General features: G+C 64.4%; 1 long non-coding RNA gene across 1 annotated transcript; it reads right to left on the bottom strand.

Moving 5' to 3' along the window:
* Nucleotides 1-5,384: 5,384 nt before the first annotated feature.
* LOC140656855 (uncharacterized) lies at nucleotides 5,385-16,252 on the bottom strand. Its single transcript, XR_012044162.1, has 2 exons — nucleotides 16,066-16,252; nucleotides 5,385-7,711 (listed from the first exon to the last, which is right to left on the bottom strand). It is a non-coding gene; the product is annotated as an uncharacterized lncRNA (long non-coding RNA).

Raw genomic sequence — 16,252 nt, 5'->3', positions numbered from 1 at the left:
GCTTTCGTGCGGTGTGTCAGTCTGGCGGGTGAACATGCAGTGCTGTGCCTCCCGCCCCAGGGATGGGCTGGGCATGCTCTGGGCGCCCATGGGTCTGCTCCCCGGGCTGGCAGGGCTGTGCGTGGGGAAATCCCACCGAGACCCCTTGTGCTGCCTCCGCCATGGCTGAGTTGGGGTGCACGGAGGCTGGTGACATGGGTGCTGGCAGTGCCCTTCCTGCCTGCCTACGCTTTACTCTGCTGGGACAGGGCCACTGAGCTCCTGCCCTGCCCAGTTTGGCACCACAGGGGTTCAGGCGCACCCGGCAGGCCTGGCAAGCGCTGGCTGCCGACTCGACCTTCCTGGGTGCTGACTCAGCAGGGTGGGTGGCTGTGAGCCCAAGCTGGGTGGCTGTGAGCCCAGGCTAGGAGTCGGGCCAGCTGTGGGTGCCGGGCAGGCTGAGCCTGTCGGGAGGCACAGGCACCCGTGTCCCCCAGCCCTGCGCGTGGGCTGGCAGACACTCACACACTTGCACCCTTTTCCATGACTTCTGCACACTTGGACTCCTCGGGGGGGCTATGCCTGCCCCCTCCCTCTCCCCCTCCAGCTTCCCACACACACACTAATCCCAACCTGCTGTGGCAGCGAGAGCGGCTCAGCCCCAGAGGGGCTGGGTTTGCAGGTGCAGCCCCTGATCTAGGGGCCCTGGGATTTCGTGACCCCCCCCCGGGTGCTGAAGGACACAGTCCTGCCTGGATGGAGCTGCCCAGTTCCCCATCCTCATGTTTCCAGCATAGCTCCAGGGAGCTGGGGAGCTCAGCAGCATGGCCCTGGGGGGCAGCTCTCGGGAGCCAGGGAAGTGGCAGGTGTGGGGCAGGGGGATGCGGTTGCGGAGGGCCCCTGGAAGGGCCGTGCAGAGCAGTCAGGACCAGGGGTGCGTGGGAGGGCGCTTGGGGATGCAGATGGGCTCATCTGCTCCTCCACCTCTCGCTGGGTGTGTGTGCGTGCGTGTGTGTGCGTGTGCACGCACCCTCCCCTCCATCCCAGCTCTGCTGAGCTGTTCGAAAATCTGCATATGCAAAAAGCCCTAATCCCAGAAGCCTTTCCCTGGCTCAGGGGTGTCTTGCCCTTGGCAGAATATAAGCCGGGGTGCTCCAAACCACCTTGGGGATGAGCACTGAAGCACAGCGGCGCAGTGCTGCAAGGGCCAGGATGCTGAGTGGGCCGGGCACCCAGGGGTGCCTGCCCCCAGGGCCAGCACTGGGGCACGTTCACACCGCGCTGGCCCGCAGAGGCCTGGAGAAGGGCAATGGGATGCTCTGCTGTGGGTGCTGGCGAGAGCCGACGGGGTGCGGGCATGCGGATACCACACCAGCACCCACCACTCCCCTCACTTAAAATCACCCTGTTTCCCTTCAGGCCCTGGCAGTGGGTGGCATCGCCTGGTCCCCCATGGGGGCCCTGCGCCCGAGGCCAGTGCAGGACATGGGGATTAGTTTTAAGCCGATTGCTGCTGCCCCTTAGGGAAGCACTGAGATACTCAGCTGTGGGTCCCCTGGTGGCTGGCGGGCCACGGGGGGAGCATGGCCACTGTGGGGCTGGCGCCAAACCCCGGTGGGGTAGGATGAGGTTGTGCCCCTTCCCAACCCATTTGTTTTTCCCACCACAGCTTATAAGGGCTCATCACCCTGATGGCCTCTAGGAGTGAGGGTGACCAGCCCCTGTCCTGCCCCAGCTCGGTGGCCTGGTGGGACACCCAAGGGACCCCTCCTGCCCACCTCCATCCTGGGCACCCGTGGGGACAAGCCTCCCTGTGCTAGGGCTTCCAGCACAGTGCCTCTTCTCTCTCTAGCTAGGCAGTAAGAGACCCCTGATATTTTTTCGGAGGGCTTTGGCACACCACGCACGGCTCTGGGAGGAGATGGAGAGGACGCAGGGAAGCGCAAGCGGGCAGCCCCTGCGGGCAGAGGAGGATTTATGGCCACTGAGTTTCTGCAAAGACAATAACTGCGCAGGACTCTGGGAGGGGGTGGAGGGGGAAAAGCTGCCCAAGAAAGGGAGTGTGGCAGCTCAGCCTCCCCTCCTGGGAGAGCAGCGAACACAGGGGGCTTGTCCTGCCAGGAATAAGGGAGGAATGAGCATGTCTGCCTGCGAGCCCGGGGGAAGCAGCCCTGCTCTGCCATTGCTGCCGCGTCCCAGCTCCCTCCTCCATGCGGGTGTGGGGCTGTGCCAGCAGGGGCTGCTCCCAGTCGGTACCGGCTGTGTCGGCTGAGGGCAACACCCTTCGCAGCGTGGCAAGGCCTCACTGCGGCAGCCAGCAGCACAGGGCGGGATGGTCCTGGGCTGGTGGTAGAGCTGAGCCGGCAGCAGCTGAGCCATGCTGAGTGTCTGAGTGCTCCCCAGCGACTCTGTGCCAATGCTGTCACCAGCGGGGAAACTGAGGCAGGGACTGTGCAATGCCTGTGACCGATGCCAGAGTGGCATCTTGCCCGGGGCGGCGTGACTCCCCTTGCTGTCCTTGGCACAGAGCGGCATGGCTGCCCGCTCCACCCCGGCCCTAGGCTCCGCTGCTGCCCCACACCTACTCTGCAAACCCCGGCGCTGCCCAGAGGCCCCGGCTGAGCCACATGGAGGGACGAGGCTTTGCTCCTCCATCCCATGTGGCCCGGCCGTGCTCACACCAGCCATCCTCATCCCAGCCATCCTTGCCCTGGCCATCCTGGGGCGGGTAGCAAAGCCCTGGCTGTGGTGTTCTTGAGGAAAGAGATAGGCAGGAGATGTGTGCCTCAGTTTCCCTATCAGGTAGGTGGATCAGCACTCCAGGCTTTATGCCCAGAGCTGCTGGAGCCACTGGTAACCCATGTGCATGGGGCTGGGGGAGGCACCCAGCGAGTCCCAAGGGGGACATTTGCCGAGCGTGGGGTCTCCACTCTCCCCCGCAGCTGCTGGCACCGTTGCTGCCGCCCAGGTGGTCTCTGCAACCGCCCGGCTGGAAGCTGGTAGTGAGAGGCAGGGAGCCAAACCCCAGCCCTGCTTGGGTGACAAGGAGGAGACACGTGCTTCCCCACAGCGGCTGGGGCAGCTGGTTCATGGGCGGGCTGGGGAGCAGGTCAAGAATTCTTCAATTAAAGGGCTTTTTTTGGCCAGAAATTGCTGATATTGTCGAAACCTAAATATCTCTCAGGGACAGGGTCAGCCTGGATAAATTTTCCAGCTGAAAAAGAGGGGAGAACAGAAAGAAAGAAACAATCAAAGCTCTCTGAGTTGGCATTTCCTGAACTAAGTGCTGTATTTTTCTAGATTTGGGTGTGTGTGAGAGAGACATGGCTTTCCATCCTGCACCGGCATGTCATGTAACCCCCCCAACAACCGAAATCAAAACAAACTGCTTGGAAAGGGTTGAAATGGAGTGGTTGGAGCCACGGCAAACCAACAGTGCTGTTGGGGCGGGGAGGTTGGGTTTGGGTTTTGGCTTGTCATTTCCAGAGAGGTTTTGTGATTTCCACTTTTCCTCCTTGTGCAGGACGGGAAGGACTTTCCCCATCGCTGCCCTCTCCCGGCTGGGTTTTGGAGTGGCCCCTCTGGGCAGGATCTCTTTGCCCTCCCAGCCCTGTCCCATCCACCTGCCCATCCCAGGCACCCCAAACCCCACTGGGAGCCTCAGGAAACCAAACGGCAGCAGCCCAGTGTCCCTTCCAGCTCCCCAAATGGGCTGCCAGCCTCCGGGTCCTGGCAGAGCAAGCAGCAAGCACCGCAGGCAGCACCAGCTGCACGCAGGCATGGTTTGCCCAGCTCTTCCCTGCCAGCCGTGGAGAGGAGACATGGGCACGCGTGGGAGGGTGCCCGCGGGGAGGTGCCAGGTGTGGGGAGCACGGGCAATGTGCGGCCCTGCGTCAGCAGTGAGCCCCACCGGGATGGGCTGGGTGCTGCCGGCTGCGCCCTGCTGAGTCAGCGGGACGGGCGCGGAGGCGGTTAGCCCTGTGGCGTTTCGGCACAGGCTGGGGAGCCGAGAACGGGCCGGGTGGGAAGAGGGCTGCGTGATGTGCAGGGTGCGCCATGCCAGCGGCCTGGTGCGGCGGCTGTGTTGGCATCACAAGGCTGTCCATGGGGACCTGTCCCTGACGTGGGTGTCTGTCGACCTTGCGGGTGGATGGGTCTGGCTGCCTTTGGGGGTGGGGGTGGCTGAAGGATTAGGGCCTCTCGCCTGTCCTGGCTGGGAGATGGGGACCAGCCCGGCCCTCCGCTGTGTTCCCTGGCGCCCAGTGCTGCCCCTCACCCCGCATGGTTCTTACAGCTGGGGGGGCTCATCCATTGCTCATCCATGAACAGTAACCGGAGGAGGGGCAAGTGGGGTCCCGGTCCCCATGGCACCCACCTGGGACAGACTTTGTATCTCCCGCATCCAAGGCTGGCATCGAGGCAGGCAGGGCATGAGCTGGAGAGGGGACGCAGGGACAGCGGTGCGTGGCGAAGAAGGGGACACTGGCTGCTTCTCTGGTGACGTGGGGACGCAGGGACAGCGGTGCGTGGCGAAGAAGGGGACACTGGCTGCTTCTCTGGTGACGTGGGGACGGTTCTGCAGCTGCGTGCGGTGAGGGTGCCCGGGGGGAGCCAGGCAGCCCCGGCACCTTCAGGGCCTGCCTGCTGGGTGCTCCCCGCTTCCAGGGCTGGCAGGGGTGCAGGGGTCGGCAGAGCTGGCAGAGCAGGCAGGAATGGGCAGGACGGGCAGCCCAGCCTGCCTGCCCCGGCCTAGGTAGCACTGCCACCTGCCGTCCGCCCTGGCCTCCCTGCCCGGCCACGCTGCCTGCGCCTGCTGCCTGCTGCCTGCTGCCTGCGCCTGCCTGCTGCACCTGTCTTCTTCCTCCGCCGCCATCCTGCGCCTGCCTGCACCTGCCCTGTGCAGGCAGGGCCCCGTGCAGGCAGTGGGCCGCAGGGCAGAGCAGGCGTGCGGGGCCGGCAGCTCCTGCTCCCCGCCCTCCTGGGTCCCGGGAGCGGCCCCACGGGGCCCCCTGCTCCCGGGCGGGGGGCGGGCAGGGCAGCAAGCCGGGGCTCGGGTGCCGGCGGTGCCGAGGGAGTCGTGATTAATGAGGGATGGACCTGAGTGCCCGGGAAGCTGCAGGGAGAGATCCCAGCCGCCGGCCAAGGCGGCAGCTACACGGGACGCTCCCGCTGCCTGCCGGCAGCAGGGACAGGAGCGGTGCATCGGTTCCCTCTGCAGGAGCACGGCAGGGCCGGGAACTTGGGGGACGTGGCGGGGGACAGAGCAGGAGGGAGAGACGGCATCCCCCTGGGGCTGTGCTCCACCGGTGGCTCTTGTGCCTCCTTCGTGCCCCAAACCGTGCTGGCACCAGACTGCAGGCTCCCACCCTACTCCCAGCCCCAAAGGACCGGCCAGGACAGAGTCACTCGGGAGTTGAGAACTTTATTGACCCCAGGGTGGCTAGGTGGCACACGCAAGGCAGGAGCGGTGACCCATGAGGACATCCATCATCCCTTGGCATGGGGCAGCTGGGGCTGCCTGGGGTGGGTTGCCTGCCTCCCCACCTTTGGGGTAGCCAGGGGGTCCCCCTCCTGCTCACAGCCCCCCACGCGGTCCCGTACCTCGATCGCCGGCTCATCTGCAGGCTGTGGCTCCCCATGGGATGGGCCATCTCCAGCCGCCGAGCCGTGGCCCCAAGAACAGTATTTCCAGGAATCCCCAACGTAGTGCCTAAGGGATTCCTGGGAAAACTGGACCCTGAGGGCACGGCGACCTGGGCTCTCCGCCAGCCCCGCGCATCCGACGCCGCGTGTGGCTGATGGGGGAGTGCTGCTACCGTGTCCCTGCTGTCCCCCTGCCGCACAAGGCTCCTACCTTTCTGTGTGACCCCTCCCACTGGTGCCCAGCACCGGGCCGGGGGTCCTGAGCAGACACGGGAGTCCCTCCGCTGTAAGGAGAAACCTCCCCACCCTCCTCTCCCCCTTGCTCTCTGCAGGGATCTGGAGCTTTGGGGTGAGCCCTTTCCTGTAGCCAGGGTTCAGCTCTCCTTGCGTCACTTGTCCCAGCGGGTGGGGGGTCCCGGAGGTCCCCAGGGTGCACAGTTCCTCCCTTCCCGAGCTACAGTGCTTCATCTCAGACTCCCAATTGACCAGAGATGCAGCACTGCACCTTGGGCTGGGAGACATGGAGGAGCCCACCGTCACCCTTGCTGCGGCTGGTGTGCATCCATGGGTCGTGCCATGGCAAGGCTGTGTGTCTGCCTGCCTGGCTGGGTGCAGGCAAAGAGGTCTCGTGTCCCTCCCCAAGCCATGTGCCCGCATCCCCCATGCCCGGCCCCAACACAATGGCAGGACAGACCCAGGCTTGGTAGCTCAGCCTGGCCCCAGCTCTGCAGGGACAGACAGGGATAGGGACATATGGGGGGGTTTCTGCCTCCAAATCCATGTACCCCCCTGCAAGAGCTGGTGCAGAGCTGGGCAAGAGGGTGAGGGTGACAGGAGTCCCCCCAGGGCTGCCACTCAATGGGGCCAGGACACCTAGGACAGCATGGGGCTGTGGGTATCACACAGCACATCCCTCCCTGCCCTCTGCCCCTTCCCCGCCCTGGGGGATGAGGAGCGTGTGAAAGCTCCTGCTGCCCCTCCCCACCCCTGTCCCTGTCCCAGTCCCTGGCCCAGTCCCCATCAGAGGAGAGCCTGCAGCTGGCCAGCACCTGTGGGAAGACTTCAGCCTCGGCTTCCAGAGCTCAGACGTTGGCCCAATCTGTTCCCAGGGTGGCAGGGCTGAGCCCAGCCCTTCCCATGGGCAAGGAGCAGGGGCTGTGGGAGGGATGTCCCCTGGACCTTCGCCCTCGGGTCTGGGTGGGCTTGAGCCCAAGGGTGAGGACGCGGGGGAAGCAGGAGGAGAGGGAGGATGCAGGGAGTGGCTGAGCCCAAAAATGTCTTTCGCAGGCGAACACTAACATCCTGAGTAGAGCCGAAACGTGATAAACAGACCATCTATCACAACCGCATCCTGCTGCCAGGCCCCAGCAGCCGCGGCGCTCCCAGCAGCCTGACGAGAAGCAGATGGCGCATCTCTGGCGTGAGCCCCTGCATCCGGCACTGGCCCCCTGGCCGGGTGCGCCCAGCTGGGAACCAGGGCAGAAATCACCCCATGCAATGTGCTGTGCTCCCCCGTCTGCTGCCCCCGGTTCTTGGTAGGAAAAAGTGGGGAAAAGAGCCCTGTGGTGCCCCAAGCTTGTGGCATCCGTCAGTCAGGAAGGAGGTTTGGGAGCAGCCTTGGCTGGCACAGGGTTAGCTCTATACCAGCCGTGGCTGGGCCAGCCCTGAGCCCCGGCCAAGTGTGGGAACAGCTGCAGGGACCTGGAGCAGGGGAGGTGCCGCAGAGACCCTCCTGCCACCCTATGCCTTTGCAGAGTCTCTGCCCCACTGCTGGCCCTGGGCACACCCTTGGGAAGGGGCCACCGTGCTTTCAGCAAGGAGTGATGTGTGGCACTACAGCATGCCGAGGGAGCCAGCCCCTGGGAGCCAGCCCTCCTTTGCACAGCTGGGCAGTAGGGAACAGGGGCAGGTTTGCCCGCAGCATGTGGCTACCTGTGCCCAGGGAAAGGGCACGCGGTGGTCCCCACGCTGGTAGCATGCTGGCATGCCGGCTCTGCCCGTCTCTTGCCACTGGCCATGTTTCCAGGACTGTACAGTTGTCATGTGCCTTCGGCAGCCTTGATCTCCCCAGGGACTCCCGTGGCTGAGCCTGTAAGAGACAGAGGGTGGCAGTCAGCATGATGGTGTGGAGCCGTGAGCTGTCAGGTCCCTTCCCAGGCAGCTGCTATGGGGTCCCCCTGGGTGCCCAGCACCCCACAGGACTGAGGACAGCAATGCCAACAGCTCTGTGCACACAAGACACCCTATGATAGCCACTCAAAGGCCTCCCTTTTATTTCTCGAAGCCATGTGTGCCCAAAGCCCAATGGCGCAGGGCATGTTCCCCGCTCCTGGTGGGTGGCTGGCACATCCCCAGGCATGCGGGGAGTCCTGCAGGGGGTCTGGGGATGGCCCCTGTCCTCTCCCTGCCACCACCCTGGCCCTGGTGGGAAAAGCTGGGATGGAGCCTTCTCTACCCCCACAGCGTGGGGCCAGGAGACCTTAGCTGCCATCCCCAGGGAGGTGGTGGTGGGGGAAGAAACACAGAGAAAGGCTGGAGGAATGCGCCGGGCTGCGCATCCCGCCAGGCTGGAGGCAAAACATCTGCTGGGGCTCGCCCGCCCCTGACCAAGGGGAGGTCTCGGGGGAAGGGAGGCACCCCCATCCTCCCCCCCGATGTCCCCATCACAGCCTCCCTATCCCAAGATGGGGCAAAAAAGCCAGCGCTGCAGGGCCTGCCCTTTCCCCCTTGTCTCCACTCGGTTTTATCCCGGTTTCCCGAGGAAAGGAGGCTGCCACCAGCATGCCCTGTGGCCACCACTCTCTGCTCCCCAGCACTCATGTTGCTGCTGGGAGACCTCCATGTTGGGGGACACCAGTGTCCCCCAAGCAGTGCCTGCCAGGAAGAGAACTCCAGCCCCAGGCTGCTCGTCCCCTCACTTGCGTGGGTACCAACACGCCATGTGGCTTCAGAAGAAGAAACCAGAATAACAAATGGCTGGACTCATGGTCCTGCTGATGCCAGGGGGACCACCAGTCGCCACTGCATCCCCCAGCCGAGGGTCTCTGGAGGGTGCCCGGGGCACCGCGTGCACCCCCAGGACAGTCCCCTGGCTCCGTCCTTGGTCTGCCAGCACTGCCTGGCATTGCCCTTGCTCCTACCCGCTGCTCACCTCCAGCCGTTGCCTCTGCCGAGCTGCTTCCCCTGCTCGCCCGCCCTGCCGCTGCCAGTGGGTGCCGGCAGGGTGGGAGCAGGCGGGAGAGCACTCGGTGGCTGCGAGCTGCCTCCCTGGCGGTGCTGGGCTGAGTCAGAGCTCGGCCCTCCCCGCGGTTACAACACAGTGCCCTTTCCCCTCTCCAGGCAGGCCGCTGCTGCAGGAAATGTCCTTTTTTAATAGAAGTTGGGATTTGTTTCCTCCTTGAAATTCCCCAGCCCCGCGAGGCCAGACCTGGGCTTTTGAGGAAAGCCTGAACCCCCGGCCAGGAGGGCTCTGCCGCAAGTGGCTCCGGGCTGGCCCACTCTCTGGAGGAGGGCGGAAGGCACTAGTGCCCATGCGGGCGCCTTTTCCCCTCTTCCTGGCCCCCAAAAGCCTGATCTCCACCGGCCATCGGGGCTCCATCCCTGCCCCAGCCGAGCTTTGATCCAGTTCTGGTCACCAGCTACCCAAGCAGCCCTGATGCCACCTCCCGCTGCTGAGGGACTCATTGCTGGGTGACACCAGGCAAGGTAAATCCTGCCCAAGGACCCCCAGGTGCCCCCTCCCGGGTGGCGAGGGTTGGGACGATGGAGGGGAACGTGCTCTTGCTGGAAGGACTCACTCGACTCTGTAGAAATTTAAGGGACTGACCCCAGGGCAGCTTCTGCTGCTTGTTGGGTGTCCCTCGCACAGGGATGCTGCTCGCTGTCACTTTGCAGCACAAGCTGGTGGCAGGACAGCTCCAAAGCTCCTTCCCACTGGGGCCTTCCAGCTCTCCCAGCACCTCCATCCCATCCCCCAGCATCTCCATCCCGTCCCCCATGGACAATGGTGGCCTCCACAGAGGAGAGGTGCCTCCTCCCTCCCTTCCTCCCTCCCTCCCTCGCCAGCACTGGTATTAAATCAAAGGTTTATGAGAAAATGGAGGGGCCAAGGGAGATCCTAATCTGGTCACAGGCTGATTAACCCCGAGTTCAGGCTGAGGTCCTGATGCTCAGCTATAAATAGCTCTGCCTTCCCTTTCCCATCCTCCTGCCGGGGCTGCGGCGTGCCTGCCCTTTTATGGTCAAAAAGGCAGATTTGGAGACCGAGCGGCCCCCATCTCCCATGCTGGGGGCGAGCCAAGGGGGCCCAAGGGGATGCTGCTCTTTCTCGCTGGGTTTTGCTGGGATAAATTATAATGCCAAGAACAAAGGAGCAGGTCTGGGGGGCTGAGAGCAGGGGATGGGTGCAGAGGGGCGAGCGCATCTGGTTTGTGCTCCTTCCTCCAGGGCAGGCGGCCCCTCTCCTGGTGCCAGAGTGAGGAGAAATCACCTAATTTGGTGTCTCTGTGGAGAGCCAGGCTCCTCCGCACCCCGCTTGAAGCACAGGATGGTGGCAAGGTGGGGACGGCGGGAGGGACCCCAGGGACAGACAAGGCCTCTGCCACCTCTGGGTTGCAAACGCAAGCTCACATGTCCCTGTTTGTCACCCCGGGGCAGTGGATTGACCCTGCCGACCCTGCCTGGCCACCACTGTGCCCAGTCCTGTGCCGCCATGCAGAACCCACTGGTTCCAGCAAAGCCGCCGGTGCCAGCCACTGCGGCGAGGGGCTGAAACCCTCCAGCAACACCAGAGCCTGGCTCGGGGGTGAGAAAGAGCCTCCAGAGGGGCAGGAGCAGCAGGAGGGGGATTCATGGCTGGAAGAAGCATGGCTAAGGAAGAGCCAAGGCACACAGCAGCCCGGTCATCACCTTTCCCATGGCCTCTGCTCTTCCCTGCTGCCCCCAGCCCACCAACCACCATCTCCCCATCTTTAGCTGATTTCCTCCTCCCAGAGCTGCCTCACCCCCTGGCAGAGTGCCCTGGGCCCCCTCCCCAGCCCACCACTGAAAGGTGTTTTGGGGGCACAGGGAGCCTGCCGGCGAGGGCTGTCACCTGGTGTCCCCAGTGCTGGCCCCAGGGCACACGGAGCGTGGGAGCGGGTGCCGGCACCAGCCCTCCCGCTCTGTTTACACGTCACATTCCCAGTCCAGAGGAAGTGGTGCAGGGGTGAAGTCCCAACGGGGACAGGCCGTCACGTCACCCGCCTCCAGCCCTCACTGGGAAGGGCTGGTGGGAACCCAGAGCACTGCGGGGAGAGCTCCCCACGGACACTGTTCCCAAGCGGTGCAGGTCAGCTGCTCCAGCATCCTCCTTGCTCCCTGGGCTCTGCTCCTCAGCCCGCTCTTGCATGGCTCCCAGCTGGAGCTGGCCAGAGGAGCTGGCGGAGGGGACGCTCTTCGGCATGGTGGGCACGCAGGAGCTCACACGAGGCCGGCAAAGAGCCTGGAGCCAGAGTGGGCAGGGAGCAGTGAGGCTCCCTCTCCTCTCATGGAGGCACAGCCGTGGTGTGGCTGGAGCTCATTAAGCTCCAGCACTCTTGGCTGCTTATCCAGGCTTTATCATCTTATCTCTGCTCCAGCAAGGGAGAGGGGAGCGGGGGTGTGTGTGCAGCATCGCCTGGACATGAGAGGAGCCCAGTTAGTAAATCACTTCCCCTGCAGGCCCCAGCTTTCCCAGCCCTGCCTGCTGCCCGCCCAGGCGAGCAGTAAAAGACGCTAGAAGAAAATGCCCTAAATAGGTCGAGCTCCCAGCAAGCAGGAGATGAGATGTGGAAAACGATGGAGCACAAAAGTTACGTCAGGACTGATACTCAGGCGCCGTTTCCCTGCAGCGCCCATGGAGCCGGCAGACCCTCCGGCAGGGCTGGCCGGGGAGCGCCCAGCGGGTGCGGTGAGCGGTGTAGCTCCTCTGCTCAGGTGCGGTGGGGCTCATGGGGGCTGGAGGTGGGGAATAATAAAAATGAAATTTAAAAACTAAGGTTGAAAAGGGAGGGAAAAAAAGGAAGGGGAAATCTGCAATGAGGGATCCCAGGTAAGAAGGCCAGGCTGGAAGAGAGAGATGTTGCTCTAGGTACCAGCGACCAGCAAGTCAGTCCCACGGCGAGCACCAGGGTGACCTTTTGGCCACCACGGAGCATCTGCCCCACACACGGCATGGCGGGTCCCACAGGCCCTGACCGCTGCCATCCCTTGTCCAAGGGAAGCTGCTTGTTCACCTCCCAGCAGAGCCCAGCCCAGAGAGAGGCAGTGCCATCCTTCACGTCCCAGCCCTCTGTTGCCCATGACAGGGATGTCCCTGCAGAGCAGAGGAGATGCGCTCCCTCCCAGCAGTCTCGGGGCGAATACCTGGCTGCCTGCACGCCGCTGGCCGGCACTCACAGACCCTGCTGCCCCGGGGTGGGAAGCCTCCAGCATTGCCAGCACGTCCCACCTCCCTGCAGCCGCTGGGGAAGGGGCTTAATAGGGCTGTCGCACGCCCGTCCCAGTACAGCCTCAGCCTCGGACGAGCCCCCTGAGACTCATGGGGGACAGGTTGCCAGAGCAGACGGCATGGCCTGCTGCCCGGAGCAGTATGGTGCCCTGCAGGGCTGGCCGTGCCCCGGGCAGCCCCACCAGCACGCTGCCTCCTGGCACGCTGACCATCTCCTGCGGCTCTGGCACTGCAGGGCACGGTGCCTCCCTGCTTCAGCAACAGCGGGACAGGGAAGATGTTGGTGCTCAGCACCTCCTACTTCAATGTCTCACATCAAGCAGAGCCCGGGCAGGCTGGCTGCCTCTCGCTCAGCCCGATCGCACATGTGTCTGTTCACCTGCCTAGCTGACAGCCGCACACAGCATGCACCTAATGCGGGCACACGGCTGGCCCCAGAGGCTTGCCAGCCCTCCAGAAGCCCCCTCCCCATCCTCACGGGCAGCATGACTGTCCCCGGCTTGTCCACCAGCACAAAGCAGCTTTGTCCCTCACCTCCACCCAGCAGCGGGAAGATGCTCACTCGCAGCAGCTGCAGCCCAGGCGCTGGAGCCCGGCCCCGCTGCACCGGCACTGTGATGGGCTCCCGCTGTGCTGCTCTGCAGAGGCCAGCTCTGCCCTGATGCCGCTGCTTCTCCCTGCCCCAGGACGGCGCTGGCATGGCCTTGCACGGCCACATCAGCTCCATGCTCAGCTCTGCCGGCTGCACGGGCTGAGTGCGCACTGGGGATTTGGCTGCCACTGCCGGGAAGGGTCCGTGTCTGTCCCTGAGGCAGCCCAGGTCACCCACCGGACCCTTTCCCTGCCCAGGCTGGCTGGGGTGTGGGACAGAAAAGCCCGGTCTCCCCCCAAGTAACTGTGTCCCTGGCTCCGCATAGGGTCTGACTCCAGTGTCTGCCCTTTATCTCCGTGACCATGCCAGATGAGCCTGGCCCCGCACTCGCTGTCCCTGCCCTGAGTCAAAGGGATGGGGTACCCCGAGGGGCTGGGGGAGCACTGGCACCTCCCGGCCGGTGACTCCCTTGGTGGCTGGTAGGGGAGGAGGAGGAGGCCCTACTCCCCTGCGCCCTCCCTGAGCCCAGCTGGCGGGCGCTGCCGGCCGGCAGACACTGCCCCAGCTCCCCAGGACAGCCCCAGAGCGGGGCAGGCAGCACGTCCGCATTACCTGGGGGAGGCCAGAGCCAGGCATGGAAGCGGGGCTGAGATGAGCCCTGTGAATGTACGTGGTCCGGGGCAGGCAAAGGGGTTCAGGGTTCAGGAGCGGCGAGTGCTCCCCCAGCACCCGCTGGCCTGCAGCCGCGGGACGTGTGTTGGGCTTCATCCCCCCCGGCTGGAGCCTCCCCCCACGCAGGATCTGCTCCGCTTGCCTCCTCCGTGTGCTCCCAGCCAAGGTCAAAGGATGGTGAAATGGCTCCAGAGCTCAGATTTCCAGCCTCTTGCCTCATCGTTTGCTGCTTGAATCCGGCTCACTCATGAAGACAAGCTTTTGCTGCTTCTGCCCCACACAGGTTAAGGCGCTGGGGCCGCCCCAGGGAGCATGCTAAGGTCCCGAGCCCAGTGCTCAGCCCCCTGCACTGCCTGTGCTCCTGCCTGCAGGATGCCTGTGCCACGCCACCGCCCATCACCTTCGCCAAGGCACGGCAGTGACCACCTGAGCACAGTGCCCACGCGCCTGCCCGCTGCTGGCAGGAGCCCTCACCTGCCGGGAGGCAAAGCGTGCCGCGGGCGGACGGTATGGCTCATCGTGGCCCTGTTCACCAGGAGCTGTGGCAGGCTGCACCACTGGCTCTCCCCAGCTCAGCCCCAGGAGAGGAGGAGCAGCAGGATGCTGGGGATGAGCAAAAGCAGGTTTCACTGGGGGTGTGGAGGAACAAGCCTTGGAAAAGCCTGATGAGGAACAAGGCTAGTTCTCAGATAGAAAAGGAGACCAAGAAAAGGAAAAGAAAAAAAAAAAAAAAGCCCTTAATCATCTCCAGACTGCCTCTTGACAAGCGTGGAGGGAAATGCCACTCTATCCAGCAGCCACCCAGAGCTGCAGCCTGTCTAGACACAGCCTTCCCCAAATTCCTGCTGATAACTCCTTGGGAAATCTTTGGCGGAGGCGTCTGCCTGTGTTTGTTGGAAATTAACTCCTCTCCTGTCAGCCGGCAGAGGGGAGGCAATGGCATTGCCCTTCGGAAGGGCACCCTGGCTGGCTGGGGAGCCGGGGCAGGCGCAGGCAGGATAGCTCCATGCTGGGGACACCACCGCTGGGATGAGGATGCAGGCCATGTCATGCTGGTGGCTCCCCATCCCCCTATGCAGCATCTCAGTGCCGAGATGCCGCAAGTTCCCTGGGAGCAGCCAGCGACAGCAGGAAGCCCTTCAGACAGAGTGGGATGGGGACAGACTGGGACCATGGTGGCCACGGCTGCCCTGAGAGGTTACAGTGTCCTGGTTACTGTCACCATCCCTTTGCAGAGGGACACACAGCCCATACGGGAGCTTGCCCCCCCAGGGATGGCATTGCACCCTGGCTGGATCCACTGTCCTCATGCTGGACCCGAGTGACAGCTGGTGGTTGTCCCTGTGGTGGTGGGAGCTGCCCTGCAGAGGAGGGAGTCAGGGGGACATGGCAGCTTGCTGCCACACGCTCGCTGGGCACGGTGTCCCCAGGTGACCCGCTGGGAGGGGACAGCCACTGCTGGTGCCCTGGGAGCAGAGGGAAGGTGCAGAGCCAGCCATAATCCAGGCAAAGGCAGCACTGTGTGCTGCGAGGGACGGGCAGGGAGGAGGCACGACCCAGAGAGCCTCGGGGAGCCTTTGCAAGGCCTAAGCCCAAGGCTGTCTAGGAACAAGCCGTGTCCGTACCCTCACGCCATATGGGGTCAGCAGCCCTGCCATCGCCTGCTGCACGTCCTGTGCCCTCCCCACCAGTCCTGTGGCCAGGGCTCAGCCACTGGCTCCCACAGGGCAACCAGGTTTGGCAGCCACTGCTGCAACTCCAGGGGGATGAGGACGCGGCAACCATTCACCCCGTGAGCAACGGAGCCAGGGAAACGCCGGCGGCTGAGAGCACGCCAGCGGTGCTAGCCAGGGGCCGTGCCCAGGGGGACAGAGCGAGGCAGCGGCACAAGCTGGGCTGGCACTGGGGGCTGCATTCAAGAGTTGCGGGCCACGGGATGGTCTTGGTTGGCATGAGTGCACCGGGTAGGGTGGTTTCAGCACCCTGCAAGCCTCTGGTGGTGAGCCCCGGCCCCATCCCCTCCCCAGCCTGGTTTCCCCAAAAAGTGGCAGAAGCATGGCCGGCCAGAGGAGCCGAGCAAGCGGCCCATGGCCCCATCTGCGCAGGGAGCCCGCCCGCCCAGGCTCGCCTCCGGCTTCCTGTTTTTTCCATCCTAGACATACACAGAGCAGAAAGCAATTCCTCCCCCAGCCCCGGGAGGGCCCTTCCCCACCTCCAAAAAGCTGGGCAAGCCCCACCAAGCTCCTCTCCCAGGGCCAGGACGGAGCTGTAGGGACAGCTTTTGGGGGAACCTCTTTGCTCAGGACTGCCTGGCCCCAAGGCAGCTCTGGCCACTCCTCGCCAGCTCCGTGCCCAGCAGGTTTCCCTGCCGGCACCCCATGGCCACATTCCGCTCGCCTCCCTCCCTCCTCGAGCACAGCGTCCATGCACCTGGGGGGTAACCTCTGCCCCCCTCCCCGCAGCCGGCTGGGCTGAGCATCCCGTGGCTGGCAGAGGGGGATGCTGGAGGAGCTGTGCTTTCCCCTGCCTCCTGCCCGCCTGCCCTGCCCATGCCCAGGGCAGGCACCAGGCAGAGCAGGAGCACCCATGCTGCCGGGGAGACTCAGCACCAACCGTCCCCCGTCCCTGCCGCCCCACGCAGCCAGTCGCCCCACACACCCAGCGCACCCGCCCGTGTGGCCACCCGCTCCCTCCATGCACAGGCACCTACCTGCCGCCCCACACCTGCAGTGGGGCACCGCGGGGACGCGGGCACACGCCCGCCACCTCCTCCTGGCACATTATAACCCGCCACTGGGACCCCGGCGCTGCCAGCCAGGGTTTTTTAAGCGGCTGGCATGGGAGCCCTCGGTGAAAAACTCCTTCCAGGCTGCTCAGAAGCTGGAAAACCTTTTTCT

Source organism: Ciconia boyciana, chromosome 9 (assembly GCF_034638445.1).
Source record: "Ciconia boyciana chromosome 9, ASM3463844v1, whole genome shotgun sequence".
Taxonomy (NCBI): Eukaryota; Metazoa; Chordata; class Aves; order Ciconiiformes; family Ciconiidae; genus Ciconia; species Ciconia boyciana.
Note: the sequence above shows the minus strand (reverse complement) of the source record. Positions and strands in the feature narration are given on the sequence as shown.